This window comes from Mustelus asterias, chromosome 30, assembly GCF_964213995.1.
Source record: "Mustelus asterias chromosome 30, sMusAst1.hap1.1, whole genome shotgun sequence".
NCBI lineage: Eukaryota > Metazoa > Chordata > Chondrichthyes > Carcharhiniformes > Triakidae > Mustelus > Mustelus asterias.
Genome location: NC_135830.1, coordinates 11,487,752 through 11,514,470, shown reverse-complemented (window position 1 = coordinate 11,514,470; position 26,719 = coordinate 11,487,752). Strand labels below are relative to the sequence as shown.

The 26,719-nt window shown below is 45.5% G+C and overlaps 1 protein-coding gene across 1 annotated transcript in view; it reads right to left on the bottom strand.

Moving 5' to 3' along the window:
- The window catches only part of LOC144481037 (uncharacterized), a 297,288-nt gene that overhangs the window by 31,547 nt on the left and 239,022 nt on the right, over positions 1 to 26,719 (bottom strand). The gene's annotated exons all lie outside the window — the stretch shown is intronic.

Below are 26,719 nucleotides of genomic sequence, written 5' to 3'. Positions count from 1 at the left end.
TAGCACAGTGGTTAGCATTGCTGCTTCACAGCTCCAGGGTCCCGGGTTCGATTCCCGGCTCGGGTCACTGTCTGTGTGGAGTTTGCACATTCTCCTCGTGTCTGCGTGAGTTTCCTCCGGGTGCTCCGGTTTCCTCCCACAGTCCAAAGATGTGTGGGTTAGGTTGATTGGCCAGGTTAAAAAATTGCCCCTTAGAGTCCTGGGATGTGTAGGTTAGAGGGATTAGCGGGCAAAATATGTGGGATTGTGGTCGGTGCAGACTCGATGGGCCGAATGGCCTCCTTCTGCACTGTAGGGTTTCTATGATTTCTATGACTACAAGCTGCCGCTCCATTTGGTACAAAGGGGGGGACCGGGAAGTTCATTTCCGGGGTTTGGGTTTGAACAACATGTTTACGAAGCCTCTCCACCCACCCGCCACATTTATCATTCCCCGCACGCCGCCCTCTACCTCGTGTTGATCTCGCTTCCAAGTTAAAACCGTCCGTCCGTCACCATTACCCGCTCTGCGCATGCTTCAGATCCCGCCCCTCATTCACTCCAATTGCTTGGAGGACCAGCCGCTTCCGCTCGGACCTCCAGCCCCGCCCCCATTCTCTCCGATTGGTTGGAGGACCAGCCGCTCCCGCACTGTCCTCCAGCCCCGCCCCCCATTCACTCCGATTGGTTGGAGGACCAGCCGCCGCTCCGCCCCCTCGTCCTATTGGTCCGGAGCTGCCGTCAATCAGTGCCCGGGCATTGTGATGTGGAGCATGCGCAGTGTCATTGCTGTCCTTGGCGCTTGTTTGTCCCGGAGAAGCGGAGTCAGCGTTAGGCGGTGGCTGCGAGGATTTGGAAACACTTTGTGGATCCGCAAACCCTTCAGAATCATTGTCAGCTCCCTGGTTTGCAGCTGCGGGGCTTCTCCCTCCCGGGAACAGGCCCAGGTTAACGGCCCCATCCTGGCTCAGCCACTGGAGGATGGTTCACATCAGAGGATGGGGGAGGGGGACAATAAATAAGAGGTTACACTTTGGCCTCAAATCAATGAGGACTCTGATCTCTGGGAAGGAAGGAAACCCTGGGAGGTGGGCGGGGAGGATTCACAAACGCCCGCTGGAGGTCCCAACACCCCCAATAAGACCCATTGGTTTTATTGTCAGTCTGCAGACAGGAGCTGGAGAACTGAACCCAGACAGAGGAGAGGGAGGGAGAAAACTGGGAGTGGAGGAAAGAAATGGTGAGATGGGTTTGGATTTCAGCCCAGGGAGGAGGGAGAGGGTGTGGGGCGGAGATTTACAGATTTGGGGGAACAAGAGAGGAAAAAATGTTCCAGACAAACTAGAATTGTCTGTTCAGAGTTTGTATCGTGTTCTGACAGTGATGACTTTTCGAAACTGTTTCTACAGGATATTGGAAGTGAAAGATTGGCAGACAGAAAATTCAAACCGGACATCACATCTGACAAAGTCATTCAGTTCCTTCGGAGCTGAATATCATTGGTCTTTGAATATAGAAAGAGAAATATTTGTCTGTTCTGCCTGTGGGCAAAGAAATTAAACATCAGTATGACCGGAAAAGCATCGGGACAAACACACACCCGAGTGAGAGTGTTCCAGTGAACTGAATGTGGAAAGAGCTTTAACCAGTTACACAGCCTGAAAAAACATCACAGTTCACAGCAGGGTGAAACTACGTGTATGTTGTGTGTGTGGATGAGGCTTGAACTGATCATCCAACCTGGAGAAACACAAGGACACCTGCACCATGGAGAAACCGTGGAAATGTGTGGATTGTGGGAAGGGATTCGGTTTCCCATCACAATTGGAAGTTCATCGGCGCAGTCACACTGGGGAGAGACCGTTCACCTGCTCCGTCTGTGGGAAGTGATTCACCCATTCATACAATCTTCTGACTCACCAACGGGTTCACACTGGGGAGAGGCCGTTCACCTGCCCTGTGTGTGGGAAGGGATTCACTCGCTCATCCCACATTGTGACACACCAACTTGTTCACACTGATGAGAGACTGTTTACATGTTCTGACTGTGAGAAGAGTTTTAAATGCAAAAAGGATCTGCTGACACACCAACGTATTCACACTGGGGAGAGACCGTTCACCTGCTGTGTGTGTGGGAAAGGATTCATTCAGTCATCCCACTTGCAGACACATCAACTTGTTCACTCTGATAACAAACTTTTTAATTGTTCTCACTGTGAGAAGAGCTTTAAAAATAAAAATGATCTGCTAACGCACCAATATACTCACACTGGGGAGAGGCCATTCACCTGCTGTGTGTGTGGGAAGGGATTCAGCCGTCCATCTGCCCTATTGAACCACCAGAGAATTCACACTGGGGAGAGGCCCTTCATCTGCTCAGACTGTGGGAAGGGATTCATTAATTCATCCAACCTTCTGATACACCAGCAACTCCACACAGGGGATCGACCGTTCACCTGCTCTGAATGTGGGAAGGGATTCACCCGTTCATACAACCTTCTGACACACCAGCAGGTTCACAGTGAGGAGAGGCCATTCACTTGCTCCGTGTGTGGGAAGGGATTCACTCGTTCATCCAATCTATTGAATCACCAGCGAGTTCACACTGGAGAGAGGCCGTTCACCTGCTCCACGTGTGGGAAGGGAATCAGTCAGTCATCCAACCTGCTGACACATCAGAAAGTTCACAGTGGGGAGAGGCCATTTACCTGCTCTGTCTGTGGGAAGGGATTTTCTCATTTATCTTATCTTCTGAAACACCAGCGAGTTCACACTGGGGAGAGGCCGTTCACCTGTAATGTCTGTGGAAAGGGATTTATTCAGTCATCCCACTTGCAGACACACCGGCGAGTTCACAAACGACTGCAAGGTTTGGATTCTACTCTTCTTGATGCTGTTAATCATATCCAGGACTGAATCGTGTTCACTCTGACAGTCTTCATCCGTTGAGGTTTAATATTCTGAATAAATATGAAATAGACCAGCTTTGTTTTTAAAATTGTTGTAGATTTTTGTCTTTCCCACCTGACTGTTTAACATCACCAGGCTGGAGCTCAGAAAAGACAATCGGGGGTGGATCATATGGCAAACAGGACGCGGTCCTTCAGGGTCACAGAGAGGGACAAACAGCACTTTGCTCTTCCTCTTCTCTCTTCACGACAGCAAAGTACCCGTGTGGTTTAATCCTGAGATGTGCAAGAACATCAGTCGCTCCCTTCCATGTTTCAGCGCTCCTAGACCAGGAACAGAAGTTCCTTTACAACTGTGTTTAGAGTCAGGAAGAACAACAGTGAATGCTGGAAGCATGCTGCTAAATCAGAGATTGGTGCAAAACTGGGATCTGTTCCTGACTGAGAGTGAAACGACAGGATTAGATTTCCAGACTGAAAAAGCAGAAAAGTCTAAAATATTTTAATGTGTTTGTGTGTCAGTGCCAGTTTATTGAACAGAAACCAGTTTAAAATAAATTGGTTAAAGTCTGCATTAAAGTAGCAGCTGGAGAGTTCAAAGGAACCTGTTATCTGCTGGGACAATTAGACAACAATTTGATTCCCAGATAAAAAGGAGCTACAGCGTGTCCAAGAATTCCCAGTTTTATTGATGTGGCTTCCCACACACTGTCCTTTTAAATAAACCTCACTCCTATCAACCTTTAACCATTATAAACAGAATAGAGAGAAGAGTGAAGCTGTGCCTGTCCCTTTAACTGGAAGCTGAGCAGCATCAAGCCCCAACTGTCCCTTTAAGAATGGGTGATGTGCTCAGCTGAAGATTCCTATTGGTAGTTTTCTGGATGATCTCCTTATTTTGGATTATTCTCAGTGATTCTCAGTTGTGTGAACCTCTGCTCACTCACTTAATATCTCTCCTCTCTGTCAGATACTCAATATCTCTCCTCTCTGTCAGGTACTCACTTAATATCTCTCCTCTCTGTCAGATACTCACTTAATATCTCTCCTCTCTGTCAGATACTCAATATCTCTCCTCTCTGTCAGGTACTCAGTTAATATCTCTCCTCTGTCAGATACTGACTCACTTAACATCGCTCTCCTCTCTCTCAGACACTCATTTCACTTACCTTCCACTCCTACACTCAATTAAACACGCTCCTTTCTCTCACTCACTTAACCTCTCTCTCAAATACTGTCGAAGTCACTTAACCTCTATCTTTCTCTCAGACACTCATTCATTTAACTTTTCTATGTCAGATAGTGCTGAAACTCACTCAATTTTTTCATTCTCCGGTTATCTCTCTCTAAAAAAGCACCAAACACCTTCAATCTCTCTTCTCTGTCTGAGACAACATCGAATTTACAGAGACTCAATCTCTGTTTTTTTTATTCATACGTGGGAAATAGGTGTCGCTGACTGGCCAGCATTTATTACCCATCCCTAGTCGCCCTTGTTCAGAGGGCAGTTGAGAGGCAACCACGTTGCTGTGGCTCTGGAATCACATGTAGACCAGACTGGGTAAAGACGGCAGATTTCCTTCCCTAAAAGACATTAGTGAACCAGGTGGGTTTTTCTGACAATATTTTCATGGTCATCACTCGATTCTTAATTCCAGATTTTTAAAATTGAATTCAAATTCCACCATCTGCCATGGCGGTATTCGAATCTGGGTCCCCAGAAAAATTGCTGAGTTTCTGCATGAACACCTAGCGATAATACCACGAGGCCATTGTCTCCCCACTTCTCTCTCCCACTTCCTCTGACAGGCCCTGACTCACTCTCATTTTCTGATCACCCTCTTTGGGGGAAACTCATTCCTTTCTATAATTTCCCCTCATCTCTCCCAGTGATGACCCTCAGTCCAGCTCCCAATTCATTGACTGTTAAAAACCCAAATAATCTTTGTTTATTGTTTCACATGGGAATGGAGGTGAATGTAATGCTGAGAGCGGCAGCAATCTGTGTGGTTGTTCTTGATGCTGTCAGAGTGAGTTCACCCTCACAGGCAGGAAGACCGTTCACTGTGATAACATCAAACTGATGTCGCCTGTTTCATTTTCAGGAAATACAACTTCCTATTTCTCTGCTGCCGGTTGCAAACCGCACATCTCACTTCTGGGCAGAAAATAAATCCAGGGGCCACAATCTGGTGAGAACATCTGTCAGTGCGGCCTATATCCATCCACAGAGACAGGGCAGAGTCACACAGGATCAGAGTCACACAGGATCACATTGCGGTGATATTTACAAATGAGCCTGTTATTTCTGTTCAGAGTCTCCATTCCGGATATAATGAGCTGTATTTGTGGATCAGTCACTGAGTTCCCTCTGCTCCCCATAGCCAGGAACTGATTGCCTGCTCCCTTAGATTTTATATCATTCTCTCTGAATTGCTTGTTTCCTCTGTTTCTCAGCTTTTATCTTTGACCACCTCAACTTTCTGTTTTTTAAAATCTCTCTCAATTTTTCTCTGTCTTTCTGTCTCTCCTCTGTATCTCTCTCAGTCTCTGTGCGACCCGATTTAAGGGTTTCTGATTGATTATAAAAGGAAAAACAGGGATAAAAGCAGAAAAACTCAGCAGGTCTGGCAGCATCTGTTTGAGAGAAACAGTGAACATTTTGAGTCCATATGATTCTTCAGGGCAGGAAAAACATGGGTTTTCTGTCTTAGGTCAGGATGGGGAGGTTTAATAGAGATGTTTAAAATGACAAACGAGTTATGATAGTGTCAATGGAGAGGAACTGTTTCCCAGAAGCAGGAGGGTCTGTCGACGGAGAGAATCTATTTCTCAGGTGCAGGAAGGTCTGTCGATGGGGACAATCTATTTCCCAGATATTGGAGGATCTGTCGATAGGAAGAAACTGTTTCCCAGGTGCAGGAGGGTCGGTAAGCAGAGGACACAGAGATTTAACATAATTGACAACATTACTGGAGGGGGTGATGAGGATAAGTTTTTACACAATTTGATTTAATCTGGAATGCAAACTGACAGGTGCTAGAATCAGGTTTGATAGTAAATTTCAAAGGGAATTGGATAAATACTTGCAGAGGGTAAATTGACAGAGTTATGGTGAATGGGATTAATTGGACAACTCATTCATCTTTGTGACATTCTGAATGTTTCTCTCCTGAGGTGTTAACATTTGATCTTTTCAGTCACAATGTGTCTCAAACAGAAGATCAAAACATTGGGTTTGATGAGCTGTCAGGTCTGTTTCCCATGTGACTGTGTAACTTAAGAATTGCAGATAACCATGAGAAGGAACTGATTATTTTCAGTTCCTCGAACAGATAAAGCGCAGATATCAGAAATCTCTGGAGTTCCCCATGTCCTCATTATTCTCCCCTTGAGTATAACAGCTCTCAGTCAAGCAGAGTCAGTAACACATGTTTCTGCCATGATGTTTGCATTCCTATTTTACCACTTACCTCCCAGTGACACTCGGCATAACACAGAAACCTCAAAATATCATTGCCCACTTACACCTTGTCCTCCTATTACAATCAAATGTTTGTTGGGCCTCTTGTCTCTCTTAATGTCAGATTACCTGCAGGCAAAATGACCTCAGAGACACTGGAACCGATCTTTGTGATTATTATTGTTACACCAGATTCCAATCAGTCCCAGGAGCTGCAGTTGTAAAATACAGCAAAATTGAAATAACAGGCAGGTTATTGTCAAATAGTAAGTGGCAGAGTGGCACATAACAGAATTGGAATCTATTGTATCAATAGACCATGAATCACTCGCTATCAAATGAGACCCAAACTTTGGTTATGGTGCACTAGAGACTGACTGTATTATCATTACATTGGACCCCGGGACCTAGAATTCCTGATTCTAAAATGCCACCCCTATTACCTTCCATGGGAGTTCACCTCTTAGCCCGACAGCAGTTTACTTCCCACCCCACGCAGACGTGAAGACCACAAATAGTCTTGAGACGAAACCTCCTGAGGCCTTGTTCATCTTAGCTGAAACTTCAATCAGACCAAGCTCAAGGGCGTTCTACTAAGATACCAGCAATACATCTCCTGTTCCATCAGAGGCCCAAACATCCTAGACCACTGCTATACAAATATCAAACATACCTACCGCTCTATCGCCAGCCCACACCTTGGCAAATCACGGCTGTGCTCCTGCACCCAGCTTAAAAGCAAAAACTGAAATAGAAGAATCTGTCAAAGAAAGTGGTGCAATGCTGGTCTGAGGAATCGGATGATCTCCTACTGGACTGCTTAGAGTCAATAGACTGAACAGTATTTAAAACTGCGAGCAGCCTGAATGAGTGCACCACTACAGTAACTGACTCATTCGTAAGCGTGTAGAAGACTGTGTGCCAAAGAAGCAAATCCACGTGTTTCCCAACTGGAAACCATGGATGAACAGGGAGAGCCACTGTCTGCTGAAGTCCAGATCTGAGGCGTTCATGTCAGGCGACTCTGACCTATACAAGACAGTAAGAAGTCTCACAACAGCAGGTTAAATTGCAACAGGTTTATTTGGTAGCACAAGCTTTTGGAGTGTCACTCCTTCAGATGAAGAAAGAGTGACACTCCGAAAGCTTGTGCTACCAAATAAACCTGTTGCACTTTAACTTGGTGTTGTGAGACTCCTTACCGTGCCTACTCCAGTCCAACGCCTGCATCTCCACATCATCTATATAAGATAACCAGATATGATCCATCAAAGATGCCAAAAGACAGTACCGGACCAAGCTGGAGTCCCAGGCTATCCACATGGACTCCTGCCGACTATGGCATGGTCTGCAAGACATAAAAGGCTACAAGTTGAACGCAGGCAAAATTACCAGCTCCAATGCACCCCTCCCCACTGAAGTCAACACATTCCATGCCCGTTATGAGCAAGAGGTCAGCGAGAGCACGCCCCCCATCCCAGAAGCTTCCGATGAACATGTATCCAAGGTCACCAGTGCAGACATCAGAGCAGCCTTCTCAAAAGTCAACCCATGGAAAGCAACTGGCCCAGACAGGGTACCCGGATGAGCACTCAGGTCCTGCGCAGACCAGCTGGCAAGGGTATTCACAGACATCTTCAACCTCTCTTTCCAACAATCTAATGTCCCTACCTGCTACCTGTACAGGAATGAGATAGAGAATCTGGTGAACTGGTGTGGCAACAATAATCTCTACCTCAATGTCAACAAAACAAAAGAGATTGTCGTTGACTTCAGGAAGCGTAAAGGAGAACATGCCCCTGTCTACATCAATGGGGACGAAATAGAAAGGGTCAAGAGCTTCAAGCTTTTAGGTGTCCAGATCACCAACAACCTGTCCTGGTCCCCCCATGCTGACATTATAGTTAAGAAAGCCCACCAATGCCTCTACTTTCTCAGAAGACTAAAGAAATTTGGCATGTCAGCTACGACTCTCACCAACTTTTACAGATGCACCATAGAAAGCATTCTTTCTGGTTGTATCACGGCTTGGTATGACTCCTGCTCTGCCCAAGACCGCAAGGAACTACAAAAGGTTGTGAATGTAGCCAAAGAAAAGCCAGGCAGCGTGCCTTAATGACTATCATCCTGTGGCTCTGACAAAGCAACTTTTTGTGATTCATGCACAAGGACATCCAGGTTCCTCTGCACAGCAGCATGCTGCAATTCTTTACCATTTCAATAATAGTCCATTTTGCTGTTATTCCTACCAAAATGGATGACCTCACATTTACCAACATTGTACTCGATTTCTGTTGGCAAAATAGGTTGCATGCTTACTTTTTAATTATGCAATGTTCAGAGCACTAAATTTGACACACAGAATCATAGAATCCTGACAGTGCAGAAGGAGGCCATTCGGCCCATCAAGCCTGCACCGACAACAATCCCACCCAGGCCCTATCCCAATAACCTCATGCCCTGACACAAAAGGGGCAATTTACCATGGCCAATCCACCTAACCTGCACATCTCTCAACTGTGGGAAGAAACCCACGCAGACACAGGGAGAATGTGCAAACTCCACACAGTAACCTGAGGCTGGAATTGAACCCAGGTCCCTGGCGCTGTGAGGCAGCAGTGCTGACCACATGCGACCAATAACCAAGGACATGGCAGACATGACCAGTGTGTGAATTGCTGATGAATGGTCTTGTCCCTGTTGTTCCAATCTGTGTCCACAAAGGGACAATCCAATGGCAGAGCCATTGCCCAGCATTCACTGCGGGAGCTGCTGCGCATGCGCACTGTCAGGCTGTGATTGGAGCATGCGCAATGCAGGTGCTGCAGCTTGACGGAAGCGTGAGGAGCTCGTGTGGCTTTTGCAACGGGTGAAATAAAACACCGAGTGTGGATGGGGAACGGAGCCGGTGGGTGGAGAGATTTCATTAACACCGGTCTCGGCTCGCAAAGTTCGAGTAAAAATCTAACGGTCCCCCATTTGGACCGAGAGGATTGTTCGGTAGTTCTCTCGGTGTGGGGCCTGGCTCGCCGATCGCCATCTTTATAAGGGGCAATGTTCCGGTAAGGACGCTGCCATCTTTATAGGGGGCAATACCAGTAGCAGGAGAGAACTTTATGCATTTCTATGTTAAAAGCAAAATACTGAGGGTGCTAGAAATCTGAAATAAAAACCGAAAATGGTGGATTGCTACCCTGGGCTGACAGTAATGCATTTACAGGATACGCAAAAGAGAGAATTCACAATTCAAAACATTGCATCTAGATTCAGTCGATTCATCAAGATCATTGACCTTTGAATGTGTAAAGAAGCTGTTCTGTCTGTGGGAAATGATTTCAGCTATCAATGCATCTGGTATTTGAAAATAAGAATGATAATTTCAAAATCAAGATTCCGCTTGACTGGAAATCATGGCAAAGTACTGCAGATGCTGAAATCTGACGAAGGGTCATCCTGACTCGAAACGTTGGCTCTATTCTCTGTCCACAGATGCTGTTAGACCTGCTGAGAGTTTCCAGCATTTTCTGCTTTTGTTGTGACTGGGAATCAATGTGGGTGAGCAGGCACTGAGGTCTTGGGGCTAACTGGACTTGCTGTCATAGAGTCACACAGCACAGAAAGAGATCCTTCAGCCCATAAGTGAACAAGTGAGGAAAAGATGTTCCACAGAATCAGAATTGTCTATTCAGAATTTCTGTCCTGTACTTCCGAGGATTAATTTTATAAACTCCTCTTACAGGCTATGAGAAAGGGAGGAATTCCAAACAAGAACATCAAACCAAACATGACATCCAACATCTACTCACTTGATTCATCAGCACTTGAATATTGTGGACCTTTGAATGTGGAATGAGAAATGTTTCTTTGTTCTGTCTGAGGATTTCAAACTGGAAGTTTTGAAACAATTGACTGGAAAAGCACTGAGTGAGAGTGTTCCAGTGAACTGACTGTGGAAAGAGCTTTAACCAGTTATACAGCCTGATAAAACATCACAGCATTCACAGCAAGGAGAAACTGTACAGTTTGGACAAGGTTTCAACTGATTGTCCAATCTGGAGAGTCACAAGGACACTGGCATCATGGAGAAACTGTGGAAATGTGGGGACTGTGGGAAGGGCTTCAATTACCCAAAGCTGAGAAAACGTTATCATTGTCACACTGATGAGCCACCATTCACCTGCTCTGTCTGTGGGAAGCGATTCACTCAGTCATCCCACCTCACTGACCATCAACTTGTACACAGTGATCAGAGACCTTTTAAATGCTCTGATTGTGTGAAGAGGTTTAAAAGCAAGAAGCATCTGGTAGCACATCAGCTTGTTCACACTGGGGAGAGGCCGTTCCTCTGCTCTGTGTGTGGGAAGAGATTCAATCGGTCATCCCACCTTCTGACACATCAGCAAGTTCACACTGGGGAGAGACCATTCCTCTGCTCTGTATGTGGTAAAGGATTCATTCAGTCATCCCAACTTCTGAGACATCAGCGAGTTCACACTGGGGAGAGGCCATTCACCTGTTCTATGTGTCGGAACAGCTTTGCTCAGTCATCTACTCTTCAGAGACACCAACGAGTTCATACTGGAGAGAGGCCATTCACCTGCTCTGAGTGTGGGAAGGGATTCATTCAGTTATCCGACCTTCTGAGACACCAGCAAGTTCACAAATGATTGTAGAATTTGGAGTTTGTCATTGCTGCTTTTAGAGACATCCAGGACTGAACATGTGGCTGTGTAACCTGAGGTGTGTAAGAAATGTGTCCCAGCCACGCTCTTCCATGGTTCAGTGGTCCTGGAGGCAGAACAGAAACTCCTTTACAACTGGGTTTAGAGTCAGGAAGAACAATGGTGAATATTGGAAATGTGATGTGAAGTCAGAGATTGGTGTTAAATTGGGATCTGTTCCAGACTGAGACTCTGAAAATAAATAGAAATGTGGAATGAACATTTAAAATGTTTGTGATATTCCTGATCTATCATTATCAGACAATAACAACACTCTACATTTATATTGTCTCTTTAACAGAGTAAATGTGAAAACTGACACTGTTTTCAGATGATGTCACTGATGGGAATATGTTGATAAGAAATGAGAGGCCAAGCCTCTGGAGACACCAGAGGTAAGTGTGGGAATGGGAAGGGAAGATATTATAAGTGATTCTCTGACTCTGATTGAAGAGAGAAGAATAGGTTTAAAGTTTAATATTTCTTTATTAGTTTCACAAGTAGGCTTACATTAACATTGCGATGAAGTTACTATGAAAATCCCCCAGTCGCCACATTCCTGCGCCTGTTTGGGTACACTGAGGGAGAATTTGGCATGGTCAATGCTAACCAGTACATCTTTTGGACTGTGGAGGAAACCAGAACATCCGGAGGAAACCCACACAGACAAGAATGTGCCGACTCTGCACAGACAGTGACCCAGAATCGAACCCGAGTCCCTGGTGCTTGAGACGGCAGTGCTAACCACTGTGCCACCGTGCCGTCCATGTAGAACCAGGAGAGAGTAGCCCCACCCAGCTGGACGACAGTGGAGAGGGATGGAGCAGAATGATGTGGGCGACCTTGCCAAAGGCTGCAAATAGGTCGAGGATAAAAAGGGAAAGTTCATTTTTGTTGCAATCACATAGGATGTCAGTGCGGACTTTGATAAGAGCTGTTTCAGTAATGTGGCAAGGCAGAAACCTGATTGAAGAATTCAAAAATGTAGTTCTGGGAAAGATGGCCTTGGATTTTGGGAGAAGACAAAACATTCAGAATGAATGAGGGGGCGGGGCTGGAGGACCGAGCGAGAGCCGCTGGTCCTCCAACCAATCGGAGTGAATGAGGGGCGGGGCTGGAGGACCGAGCGAGAGCGGCTGGTCCTCCAACCAATCGGAGTGAATGAGGGGCGGGGCTGGAGGACCGAGCGAGAGCGGCTGGTCCTCCAACCAATCGGAGTGAATGAGGGGCGGGGCTGGAGGACCGAGCGAGAGCGGCTGGTCCTCCAACCAATCGGAGTGAATGAGGGGCGCGGCTGAGGGCGAGTTGCACTGTGGTAATCTGGAGCATGCGCAGTGCCGATCACTGGGGATTGAGGCGGTTGCGGAAATATTCAGTCCGGGCGATAACACCGGGTAAATCAGGAATGAGTGATGGAGCCGGTGGGTGGGCGGACTTGGAGGCTTCATAAAAGTCCCGTGTAGGCCGCAAGCCCCCAATGGGAAGCTCGGATTCGATATTTGAACCGTTGAAAAGTTGTTCGGGCTTTTCCCCCGATTCAGGCCCGGGTGAACGACCGCCATCTTGACAGTGTGCGGCCGAGCGCACGCGCAGACAGAGGGAGCTCCAGGCTCAGCCCCCTCTCCCCCCCCCCCCAATCAGTCTGATTGGTTGGAGGACCAGCCGTTCCCGCTCGGTCCTCCAGTCCCGGCCCCCCCTCCTATTGGTCCGGAGCTGCCGTCAATCAGCTCCCGGGCATTGTGATGTGGAGCATGCGCAGTGTCATTGCTGTCCTTGGCGCTTGTTTGTCCCGGAGAAGCGGAGTCAGCGTTAGGCGGTGGCTGCGAGGATTTGGAAACACTTTGTGGATCCGCAAACCCTTCAGAATCATTGTCAGCTCCCTGGTTTGCAGCTGCGGGGCTTCTCCCTCCCTCCCTCCCGGGAACAGGCCCAGGTTAACGGCCCCATCCTGGCTCAGCCACTGGAGGATGGTTCACATCAGAGGATGGGGGAGGGGGACAATAAATAAGAGGTTACACTTTGGCCTCAAATCAATGAGGACTCTGATCTCTGGGAAGGAAGGAAACCCTGGGAGGTGGGCGGGGAGGATTCACAAACACCCGCTGGAGGCCCCAACACCCCCAGTAAAAAGCTGCAGCTCCCGGGTTTGCAGCTTTTTCCCGGGAGAGAGTTGGGGAAGTTTTGTGGAGACAATTCCCGGCTGGTTCAGTTAGTGGTCAATGAAGCTCAGAAATCCTGAGTCAGGATCCTCATTGGGTGGTTGTTTTATTAAAATATTATTATTCATCTGTTGAAGAAAATATTAATTTGTTTTGAAGAATCATTTTTATAGCGTTTGTGAAAATGTCCATTAAAATAGCCATTTTTCCAATGTATTTCTGATGAGAATTTTAATATTACTGATTTGGGAATTGATTCTCGGGAATGGTCATTCTGAAAATGATTATGTTTTAATTTACTCCATAATGCCAGAAGTCAGTTTGTATTTCAAATGTAATTTAGAATATCTGGGAGCAAATGTTAAAATGAGGTTTGAGACACCAGCTGCCATTACTTCCTGTGACTGATGATACCTTTGTGCCTGTGCAGGAGGTAATTCCCCTGGTGCTGTGGCACAAATAAAATGGAGCCTTTCCTCGGAACAGGTCCGTGTTAACGGTCACCGCGGTGTTTCAGTGGTGAGCAGGGGACGTGTGGCCATTGTGGTAACAACAGAGTCGGTGGGACTTCATGTCCCCTGACCTTAAAAGAAAATAATTGACTCCTTGGTTGTACAGTCAATCTGCACATGGTCTGGAGAACTGAATCCAGCCAGAGTGACAAGGCAGAGGGAGCTGGTCTCAGAGTGGAGACATGAAATGGTGGAGATGGGGCAAGGAGTTTGATTTAGACCAGGGACAAGAGAGAGTGTGTGGGATGGAGATTATAGCTCAAGGTAAATGAGATGAAGAAGTGTTCCATGGAAACTCGAATTGTCTGTTATGAATTCGTTTTTTAAGCTCTTTTTGCAGGGAACTAGAAGAGGAGGATTCACAGACAGGAAACTCAAACTAAACTTTAGGTCAAGGTCTGCAGAACCATTTGATTCATCATGACCTCAGTATGATTGCTTTTTACAGTGGAGGGAGAAATCATTGCCTGTTTTGTCAGTGGAAGAAAATTTTAAAAATTCAATGTGGCAGAAAAAGACCCGAGACACACACCCCCGAGTGAGAGTGTTCCAGTGAACTGACTGAAAAGAGCTTTAACCGGTTACACAGCCTGAAAAAAATCACACCATTCACAGTGAGAAGAAACTATAAACGTGGTCCGTGTGTGGATAAGGCTTCAACTGATCATCCAACCTGGAGAGACACAAAGTCACCTGCACCGTGGAAATGTGAGGATTGTGGTAAAGAATTCAATTATCCATACTTGCTGGAAAACCATAGACACAGTCACACTGGAGAGAGGCCATTCACCTGCTCCGTGTGTGGGAAAAGATTCACTACCTCATCCCACCTGCTGTTACACCAACAAATTCACACTGAGGAGAGGCTGTACAGCTGCTCCACCTGTGGAAAGGGGTTCTCATATTCATCCAACCTCGGTGCACATCAGCGAGTTCACACTGGGGAGAGATCGTTCACCTGCTCCTTGTGTGGGAAGGAATTGCTGGACCATCCGGTCTTTGATCACACCAGCGAATTCACACAGGGGAGAAGCCATTCACCTATTGTGTGTGTGGTAGAAATTCACTCTGTCATCTAACCTGCTGTCACACCAGCGAGTTCACACAGAGGAGAGACCGTTCAGCTTTCCTGTGGAAAGAGGTTCAGGTCTTCATCCAACCTCAGTGCACACAAGCGAGTTCACACTGGGGAAAGGCCGTTCACCTGTTCCACGTGTGGGAGGGAATTCACCAATTCATCCGGCCTCCTGTCACATCAGTGAATTCACACTGAGGAGAAGCCATTTATTTGCACATACTGTGGAAAGAGTTTCAGGCAGTTATCAATCCTCACTGCAAATCAACGCACTCACACTGGGGAGAGACCATTCACTTGCTCCATGTGTGGGAAGGGATTCACTCAGTCTGGCAGCCTGCATTTACATGAGCTCACCCACACTGGGGAGAGGCCATTCGCCTGCTCTGTGTGTGGGAAGGGATACACTCGGTCATCCCACTTGCTGACACCTCTGCAAGTTCACAATTGTCAGCAGGAGTTAGATTTTGCAGTTACTGCTGCTGTTAATCACATTCAGGATTGATATTCTGACAATATTGGTTTGTTTCTGCTGACATTAACAATCCCTACAACTGGAATTCTGCTTTAATATTTAGTTTAATATTTCACAATCCACAGAATAGATATATTCAAACAAGAATGAACAATGTTGTGGGTTTAATCTCAGTTGTTTGGATTTAATCTCAGTTGTTTGGATTTAATCTCAGTTGTTTGGGTTTAAACCCAGTTGTTGTGGGTTTAATATCAGTTGTTTGGATTTAATCTCAGTTGTTGTGGGTTTAATCTCAGTTGTTTGGATTTACTCTCCGTTATTTGGGTTTAATCTCAGTGGTTTGGGTTTAATATCAGTTGTTTGGATTTAATCTCAGTTGTTTGGATTTAATCTCAGTTGTTTGGATTTAATCTCAGTTGTTTGGGTTTAATCTCAGTTGTTTGGGTTTAATCTCAGTTGTTTGGGTTTAATCTCAGTTGTTTGGGTTTAATCTCAGTTGTTTGGGTTTAATCTCAGTTGTTTGGGTTTAATCTCAGTTGTTTGGGTTTAATCTCAGTTGTTTGGGTTTAATCTCAGTTGTTTGGGTTTAATCTCAGTTGTTTGGGTTTAATAGAACATAGAACATAGAACATTACAGCGCAGAACAGGCCCTTCGGCCCACGATGTTGCACCGACCAGTTAAAAAAAAAACTGTGACCCTCCAACCTAAACCAATTTCTTTTCGTCCATGAACCTATCTACGGATCTCTTAAACGCCCCCAAACTAGGCGCATTTACAACTGATGCTGGCAGGGCATTCCAATCCCTCACCACCCTCTGGGTAAAGAACCTACCCCTGACATCGGTTCTATAACTACCCCCCCTCAATTTAAAGCCATGCCCCCTCGTGCTGGATTTCTCCATCAGAGGAAAAAGGCTATCACTATCCACCCTATCTAAACCTCTAATCATCTTATATGTTTCAATAAGATCCCCTCTTAGCCGCCGCCTTTCCAGCGAAAACAATCCCAAATCCCTCAGCCTCTCCTCATAGGATCTCCCCTCCAGAGCAGGCAACATCCTGGTAAACCTCCTCTGCACCCTCTCCAAAGCCTCCACATCCTTCCTGTAATGTGGGGACACAGTACTCCAAGTACGGCCGCACCAGAGTTGTGTACAGTTGCAACATAACGCTACGACTCCTAAATTCAATCCCCCTACCAATAAACGCCAAGACACCATATGCCTTCTTAACAACCTTATCTACTTGATTCCCAACTTTCAGGGATCTATGCACACATACACCTAGATCCCTCTGCTCCTCCACACTATTCAAAGTCCTCCCGTTAGCCCTATACTCAACACATCTGTTATTCCTACCAAAGTGAATTACCTCACACTTCTCCGCATTAAACTCCATCCGCCACCTCTCGGCCCAACTTTGCAACCTGTGTAAGTCTTCCTGCAAACTACGACACCCTTCCTCACTGTCTACCACACCACCGACTTTGGTGTCATCAGCAAATTTGCTAATCCACCCAACTATACCCTCATCCAGATCATTAATAAATATTACAAACAGCAGTGGCCCCAAAACAGATCCCTGAGGTACACCACTTGTAACCGCACTCCATGATGAATATTTACTATCAACCACCACCCTCTGTTTCCTATCCGCTAGCCAATTCCTGATCCAATTTCCTAGATCACCCCCAATCCCATACATCTGCATTTTCTGCAGAAGCCTACCATGGTGAACCTTATCAAACGCCTTACTAAAATCCATATATACCACGTCCACTGCCTTGCCCCCATCCACCTCCTTGGTCACTTTCTCAAAAAACTCAATAAGGTTAGTAAGGCACGACCTACCTGCCACAAAACCATGCTGACTATCACCTATCAATTCATTACTCTCCAAATAACTATAAATCCTATCCCTTATAATTTTTTCCAACATCTTGCCGACAACAGAAGTGAGACTCACCGGTCTATAATTCCCGGGGAAGTCTCTGTTCCCCTTCTTAAACAATGGGACAACATTCGCTAACCTCCAATCTTCTGGTACTATACCAGAGGCCAACGACGACCTGAAGATCAGAGCCAGAGGCTCTGCAATCACTTCTCTTGCCTCCCAGATAATCCTTGGATAAATCCCATCCGGACCAGGGGATTTATCTATTTTCAGACCCTCCAGAATATCCTGCACATCCTCCTTATCAACTGTAATACTGTCTATTCTACTCCCCTGCAACCCAGTGTCCTCCTCAGCTATATTCATGTCCCCTTGCGTGAACACCGAAGAGAAATATTGGTTCAATGCTTCACCAATCTCCTCCGGTTCCACACATAACTTCCCTCTGCCATCTATAACTGGCCCTAAACTTGCCCTAACCAACCTAATCTCAGTTGTTTGGGTTTAATATCAGTTGTTTGGGTTTAATATCAGTTGTTTGGGTTTAATATCAGTTGTTTGGATTTAATCTCAGTTGTTTGGGTTTAATATCAGTTGTTTGGGTTTAATATCAGTTGTTCTGGGTTTAATCTCAGTTGTTTGGGTTTAATATCAGTTGTTTAGGTTTAATCTCAGTTGTTTTGGGTTTAATCTCAGTTGTTTGGGTTTAATATCAGTTGTTCTGGGTTTAATCTCAGTTGTTCTGGGTTTAATATCAGTTGTTCTGGGTTTAATATCAGTTGTTTGGGTTTAATCTCAGTTGTTTGGGTTTAATCTCAGTTGTTTGGGTTTAATATCAGTTGTTAATATCAGGGATTTGTTCCCAGGAGCAGGCTGAGGGTAAGAGAGTGGGTTTTCTGACTTTAATTAATTATTTATTTTTTCAGTTAATTTTGGGTTTAAAATCGGAGGTTTTTTTCAAAACCGGAAGTCGGGCCAGGAGAGGCCTGGGGAAGTTTTTGGAGGGTTTAAAAGCGCACCAAAGTATACAGCGGGCAGCATCGTAGCGGGCAGCAGAGTGAGTGGGAAGTTGAGTGAGCTGTCAGGGCTTTGGCTCACAGGGCTTGGACGAGCAGGGGTGAGTTTTTGTTTCCTTACACTCTTATTAACTTTTCACTGTCTTACTTGACATAAAGTGTCCAGTATGAGTGTGAAACCAGTGTGTTGTTCCCAGTGTAGGATGTGGGAGGTCCTGGAGGCATCTGGCCTCCCGGACATCCACATCTGTGAGGGGTGTGTCGAGCTGCGGTTCCTGAGGGACTGTGTTAGGGAGCTGGAACTGCAGCTCGAGGATCTTAGGCTGATGAGGGAGAATGAGGAGGTGATAGACAAGAGCTATCATCAGGTGGACACACCAGGGCAACGGGAGGAGGCCAAGTGGGTGATGGCCAGGAAGGGTAAGGCTAGGGTGGTTGAGAGCACCCCAGTGGATTTGCCTCTGCACAACAAGTACTCCTGCTTGAGTACTGCTGGGGGGGACAGCCCGCCTGGGGGAAGCAGCAGTGGCCGTGTCTCCGCAGTGGAGTCCAGCCCTGTAACTCAGAGGGCTAAGGAAAAGAGGAGGAAGGCGGTATTAATCGGGGACTCGATGGTGAAGGGGACAGACAGGCGTTTCTGCGGAGGTAGGCGGGATTCTCGCATGGTGGTCTGCCTCCCTGGGGCCGGGATCCAGGATGTCGCTAGTCGCGTCCCGGAAATCCTGAGGTGGGAGGGAGAGGAGCCTGAGGTAGCGGTACATATTGGTACCGCTGATGTGGGTAGGAAGGGAGAAGGGGTCATGAAAAGGGAGTACAGGGAATTAGGGAGACAGCTGAGAAAGAGGAAAGCAAAGGTAGTAATCTCAGGATTACTACCTGTGCCACGGGAAGGTGAGGGCAGGAATGGAGTGAGGTGGAAGATGAATGTGTGGCTGAGGGACTGGTGCAGGGGGCAGGGATTCAGGTTCCTGGACCATTGGGACCTCTTTAGGGGCAGGGGTGATCTGTATACAAAAAACGGGTGGAACTTGAATCACACGGGGACCAATATCCTGGCCGGTAGGTTGGCTAAGGTTACTGGGGAGAATTTAAACTAGATAGGTTGGGGGGAGGGGAGCTAGAAGAGTTGACTAGGATCAAGGAACTAATTGATGGGGTGGAGGATGCAGGGGTAAGGGGAATTACAAAATTAATGGTAGAGGAGAGGGTGCAAGTGAATGAAGGCGGTAATTGTTAGGGAATAGGGAAGTTGTTTCCATTAACAGGGGAGACTAGGACGCGGGGGCACAGCCTTAGAATAAAAGGGAGTCACTTTAGAACAGAGATGAGGAGAAATTTCTTCAGCCAGAGAGTGGTGGGTCTGTGGAATTCATTGCCACAGAGGGCTGTGGAGGCCGAGACGTTGAGCGTCTTCAAGACAGAAATTGATAAATTCTTGATTTCTCGAGGAATTAAGGGCTATGGGGAGAGAGCGGGTAAATGGAGTTGAAATCAACCATGATTGAATGGTGGAGTGGACTCGATGGGCCGAATGGCCTTACTTCCGCTCCTATGTCTTATGGTCTTATGGTAATTTAGATAAGGGAGCAGAGGGAGAGGGTGTTCGTGACTCATCAAAGCGGGTCCAGATAAAAGCTGGAATAAGGACACTTTGCCTGAATGCACGAAGCATTCGGAACAAGGTAAATGAGTTGATGGTGCAAATCAGCACGAGTGGGTACGATCTAGTGGCCATTACAGAAACGTGGCTGAAAGGTGACCAGGACTGGGAGATGAATATCCAGGGGTATCAGGCGTTTAGGAAGAATAGACAGGAAGGAAAAGGTGGTGGGGTCGCGCTATTAATAAGAGATAATATCAGGGTAGTACTGAGGGATGACATAGGCTCTGGGGAACAAAACGTGGAATCATTATGGGTAGAGATGAGGAATAGTAGAGGGAGAAAGACACTAGTAGGTGTGGTATATAGGCCCCCAAATAATAATGTTGAGGTAGGGAGGGCTATAAACAAGCAGATAAGGGATGCGTGTAAAAACGGAACGGCAATAATCATGGGGGACTTCAACATGCACATTGACTGGCAGACTCAAGTCGGTAAGGGTGGAATGGAGGAAGAGTTCTTAGAATGCTGTCGGGATAGTTTCCTTGAACAGCATGTTACGGAACCGACGAGGGAACGAGCTATTTTGGATCTGGTATTGTGTAACGAGGTAGGTAGAATTAAGGATCTTATTGTGAAGGACCCTCTTGGGTCTAGTGACCACAATATGGTCGAATTTCTGATTCAGATGGAAGAGGAGAAAGTTTGGTCCCAAACCAGTGTCCTCTGTTTGAACAGAGGGAAATATGATAGGATGAGGGATGAATTGGCTAAGGTAGACTGGGAGAGCAGGCTGGCAGGTAGGATAGCTGAGGAACAGTGGAGGATTTTTAAGGAGATCCTTTTCAGTTCTCAGCAAAAATATATTCCAGCAAAAAACAAGGATTGCAAGAAAAGGGAGAACCAGCCGTGGATAACGAAGGAAATAAAGGAGAGTATTAAAATAAAAACAGCTGCGTACAGAGTGGCCAAAAATAGTGGAGAAACAAGTGATTGGGAAAAATTTAAGAAACAACAAAGAGAGACTAAGAAAGCGATAAAGAAAGGAAGGATAGACTATGAAGCTAGGCTAGCAATTAATATAAAAAATGATAGTAAAAGTTTTTATAAATATATAAAAAGGAATAGAGTGGCTAGAGTGAATGTTGGACCCTTGGAGGACGAGAGGGGGGAGTTAATAGTGGGAAATGAGGATATGGCTGAGTCTTTAAATAAGTTTTTTGTGTCGGTCTTCACGGTGGAGGACACAAATAGTTTGCCAAATATTAATGATAGAGGGTTGGCAGCAGGAGAAATACTTAATACAATTAATGTTACCAGAGAGGCAGTGCTGGGTAGACTAATGGGACTGAAGGTGGATAAGTCCCCGGGTCCGGATGGAATGCATCCCAGGGTATTGAAAGAAATGTCAGAGGTAATAGTGGATGCGTTAGTGATTATTTATCAAAACTCGTTGCATTCTGGGGTAGTGCCGGTTGATTGGAAAACGGCTAATGTTACGCCGCTGTTTAAAAAAGGAAGGAGACAAAAGGCGGGTAACTATAGGCCGGTCAGCTTAACGTCTGTAGTAGGGAAAATGCTGGAATCCATTATTAAAGAGGAGATAGCAGGGCATCTGGATAGAAATGGTTCGATCAATCAGACGCAGCATGGATTCATGAGGGGAAAGTCGTGTTTGACGAACATGTTGGATTTTTATGAAGATGTGACTAGGGCGGTTGATGGAGGAGAACCGGTGGATGCGGTGTTTTTGGATTTCCAAAAGGCGTTTGATAAGGTGCCCCATAAAAGGCTACTGAAGAAGATTAGGGCACACGGAGTTGGGGGTAGTGTGTTAAAGTGGATTGGGGACTGGCTATCCGACAGGAAGCAAAGAGTCGGAATAAATGGGTGTTTTTCCGGTTGGAGGAAGGTAACTAGTGGCGTGCCGCAGGGATCGGTACTCGGGCCGCAACTATTTACCATTTATATAGATGATCTGGAGGAGGGGAGGGAGTGTAGGGTAACGAAGTTTGCAGACGACACAAAGATAAGTGGAAAAGTGAATCGTGTGGAGGACGGAGAAGATCTGCAGAGAGATTTGGACAGGCTGAGTGAGTGGGCGAGGATATGGCAAATGGAGTATAACGTTGAGAAATGCGAGGTTATACACTTTGGAGGAAATAATAACAAATGGGATTACTATCTCAATGGAAACAAATTAAAACATGCTACCGTGCAAAGGGACCTGGGGGTCCTTGTGCATGAGACGCAAAAGCCCAGTCTGCAGGTACAACAGGTGATCAAGAAGGCAAATGGGATGTTGGCCTATATTGCGAAGGGGATAGAATATAAAAGCAGGGATGTCTTGATGCACCTGTACAGGGCATTGGTGAGGCCGCAGCTGGAATACTGTGTGCAGTATTGGTCCCCTTATATGAGGAAGGATATATTGGCATTGGAGGGAGTGCAGAGAAGGTTCACCAGGTTGATACCTGAGATGAGGGGTTTGGATTATGAGGAGAGGCTGAGGAGATTGGGTTTGTACTCGTTGGAGTTTAGAAGGATGAGGGGGGATCTTATGGAGACTTATAAGATAATGCGGGGGCTGGATAGGGTGGAGGCGGAGAGATTCTTTCCACTTAGTAAGGAAGTTAAAACTAGAGGACACAGCCTCAAAATAAAGGGGGGTCGGTTTAAGACAGAGTTGAGGAGGAACTTCTTCTCCCAGAGGGTGGTGAATCTCTGGAATTCTCTGCCCGCTGAGGTGGTGGAGGCTACCTCGCTGAATATGTTTAAAGCGCGGATGGATGGATTCCTGATCGGTAAGGGAATTAAGGGTTATGGGGATCAGGCGGGTAAGTGGTACTGATCCACGTCAGATCAGCCATGATCTTATTGAATGGCGGGGCAGGCTCGAGGGGCTAGATGGCCTACTCCTGCTCCTATTTCTTATGTTCTTATGTTCTTTAATATTCTGAGATGTCACTGATTTTCAGGGCTGTTGTGTCCCCTTTTAAACGTACTATCTGTGATTTTTTTTTTTGTTTTATTCAGGAACTTGTTTATAATACATTTTCCTTCAATCTGAAATTGACATTTGGTACAAACTACAATTCAGTGTCTGAAAGATTCCACTGATTAAGATTTCCAATGAGAAAATGCTGACAATTCTTACTGACTTACACATTCTTCACAGTGACACTTCCACGATCACATTTAATTATCAAGGAACATAAAACAATGCACAGATACTTGTTGGTACTGAACTTGAATATTGCTGACAAGAGAGACATGTTGCTGAATCTTTTCAGCATGCACTCATCAGGACAAACGGAAGAATGCCAAATTTTAAATGATTGCAATTTATACTACAGGAGAAAAGGGTGCTAATTGGTGGACTCTCATTGACTTGAAGCTTTGCCATGGAGAAACCAATAGGAGACTGTAGGTTTCTCAAGCTTCTGGGAAATTCAAAAAAGGTGCAAGGCTTTTGTTTGCAGGGAAAGGATCGCTGCGTATGTATGTATGTCAGTCACTTCTCGCAAATATAACTGAGCCGTATTATGAACTCGACTGATTATCTTCAATTGATTGAGTGTAGCTATTAGCACACTCAGGATTGTTCAGCAAGTGCTGCCCAATCTGTAATCACAGTAAACATTGTATTTTTGGTTTTGTGAGTGTGGGCTGCTGAAAAGGAAATCACGACCCATTATGAACAAATCAAGGAATATGCTGTTTTATTCTGTCAGCCATTTACTGGGCGAGCCGGCACTGTAATGTTCACCATTTTATATTCAAATCTGGGGGGGATAATGTTCACTGTTTCATATTCGGGTCTGAGGGGGATAATGTTCACTGTTTTATATTCGGGTCTGGGGGGGATAATGTTCACTGTTTTATATTCGGGTCTGGGGGATAATGTTCACTGTTTTATATTCGGGTCTGGGGGGGATAATGTTCACTGTTTTCTATTCGGGTCTGGGGGATAATGTTCACTGTTTTATATTCGGGTCTGGGGGATAATGTTCACTGTTTTATATTCGGGTCTGGGAGATAATGTTCATTGTTTTATATTTGGGTCTGGGGGGGATAATGTTCACTGTTTTATATTCGGGTCTGGGGGATAATGTTCACTGTTTCATATTCGGGTCTGGGGGTGATAATGTTCACTGTTTTATATTCGGGTCTGGGGGGGATAATGTTCACTGTTTTATATTCGGGTCTGGGGGGGATAATGTTCACTGTTTTATATTCGGGTCTGGGGGATAATGTTCACTGTTTTATATTCGGGTCTGGGGGGGATAATGTTCACTGTTTTATATTCGGGTCTGGGGGGGATAATGTTCACTGTTTTATATTCGGGTCTGGGGGGGATAATGTTCACTGTTTTATATTCGGGTCTGGGGGTGATAATGTTCACTGTTTTATATTCGGGTCTGGGGGATAATGTTCACTGTTTTATATTCGGGTCTGGGGGATAATGTTCACTGTTTTATATTCGGGTCTGGGGGGGATAATGTTCACTGTTTTATATTCGGGTCTGGGGGGGGATAATGTTCACTGTTTTATATTCGGGTCTGGGGGGGATAATGTTCACTGTTTTATATTTGAGTCTGGGGGGGATAATGTTCACTGTTTTATATTCGGGTCTGGGGGAGAATGTTCACTGTTTTATATTTGGGTCTGGGGGATAATGTTCACTTTTATATTCGGGTCTGGGGGTGATAATGTTCACTGTTTCATATTTGGGTCTGGGGGTGATAATGTTCACTGTTTCATATTCGGGTCTGGGGGGGATAATGTTCACTGTTTTATATTCGGGTCTGGGGGGGATAATGTTCACTGTTTTATATTCGGGTCTGGGGGGGATAATGTTCACTGTTTTATATTCGGGTCTGGGGGGGATAATGTTCACTGTTTTATATTCGGGTCTGGGGGATAATGTTCACTGTTTTATATTCGGGTCTGGGGGATAATGTTCACTGTTTTATATTCGGGTCTGGGGGGGATAATGTTCACTGTTTTATATTTGGGTCTGGGGGGGATAATGTTCACTGTTTTATATTCGGGTCTGGGGGATAATGTTCACTGTTTCATATTCGGGTCTGGGGGTGATAATGTTCACTGTTTTATATTCGGGTCTGGGGGGGATAATGTTCACTGTTTTATATTCGGGTCTGGGGGGGATAATGTTCACTGTTTTATATTCGGGTCTGGGGGATAATGTTCACTGTTTTATATTCGGGTCTGGGGGGGATAATGTTCACTGTTTTATATTCGGGTCTGGGGGGGATAATGTTCACTGTTTTATATTCGGGTCTGGGGGGGATAATGTTCACTGTTTTATATTCGGGTCTGGGGGTGATAATGTTCACTGTTTTATATTCGGGTCTGGGGGATAATGTTCACTGTTTTATATTCGGGTCTGGGGGATAATGTTCACTGTTTTATATTCGGGTCTGGGGGGGATAATGTTCACTGTTTTATATTCGGGTCTGGGGGGGGATAATGTTCACTGTTTTATATTCGGGTCTGGGGGGGATAATGTTCACTGTTTTATATTTGAGTCTGGGGGGGATAATGTTCACTGTTTTATATTCGGGTCTGGGGGAGAATGTTCACTGTTTTATATTTGGGTCTGGGGGATAATGTTCACTTTTATATTCGGGTCTGGGGGTGATAATGTTCACTGTTTCATATTTGGGTCTGGGGGTGATAATGTTCACTGTTTCATATTCGGGTCTGGGGGGGATAATGTTCACTGTTTTATATTCGGGTCTGGGGGGGATAATGTTCACTGTTTTATATTCGGGTCTGGGGGGGATAATGTTCACTGTTTTATATTCGGGTCTGGGGGGGATAATGTTCACTGTTTTATATTCGGGTCTGGGGAGGATAATGTTCATTGTTTTATTTTCGGGTCTGGGAGATAATGTTCACTGTTTTATATTCGGGTCTGGGGGGGATAATGTTCACTGTTTTATATTCAGGTCTGGGGGATAATGTTCACTGTTTTATATTCGGGTCTGGGGGATAATGTTCACTGTTTTATATTCGGGTCTGGGGGGGATAATGTTCACTGTTTTATATTTGGGTCTGGGGGATAATGTTCACTGTTCTTTATTTGGGTCTGGGGGGGATAATGTTCACTGTTTTATATTCGGTCTGGGGGATAATGTTCACTGTTTTATATTCGGGTCTGGGGGAGATAATGTTCACTGTTTTATATTCGGGTCTGGGGGATAATGTTCACTGTTTTATATTCGGGTCTGGGGGGGGATAATGTTCACTGTTTTATATTCGCGTCTGGGGGGGATAATGTTCACTGTTTTATATTTGGGTCTGGGGGGGATAATGTTCACTGTTTTATATTCGGGTCTGGGAGATAATGTTCACTGTCTGGGGTTTGTTAGCTCGGGTTGATTTTGCCTACGGTGCATTCTCGGTTATCAGAGCTCTCATTAAAAGCCCTAATTTCCAGTCAGTGACTGAGTTGTCTCTGATGGGATGGAGAATCAGAGTGGGGGTAATGTGCTTCATGGACAGCGATGGGTGGGAGTGAGTATTAAATAAACCAGGACTACACCAAGTAATTTTGAGAACATTGAAACCATCACAAAATATCACAGCATCATGTTGGAAAACAGAATACTTTATCTGAATCTTTGATCAATTTTGTTTGATTCAATATTGTGAGTGACTTGTTGGATTGCTGGTTATTTTCTAAAGGCAGCTCAGCACCATCATTTTGACCATCAACTCGGCCCTGGTAACTGCTGTTTTTTCTCTGTACCTTCTGTTTTAATTTTAAGTGGAACCTTAATATTTGCTTGGTCCACCAGCCGATTGATCTTTCCAGGGGTGTGTGTCTGAGAAATATACAACGAAAAACATTCTCTATTTACCTCCTGCATTGCTGCAGTAAATATAC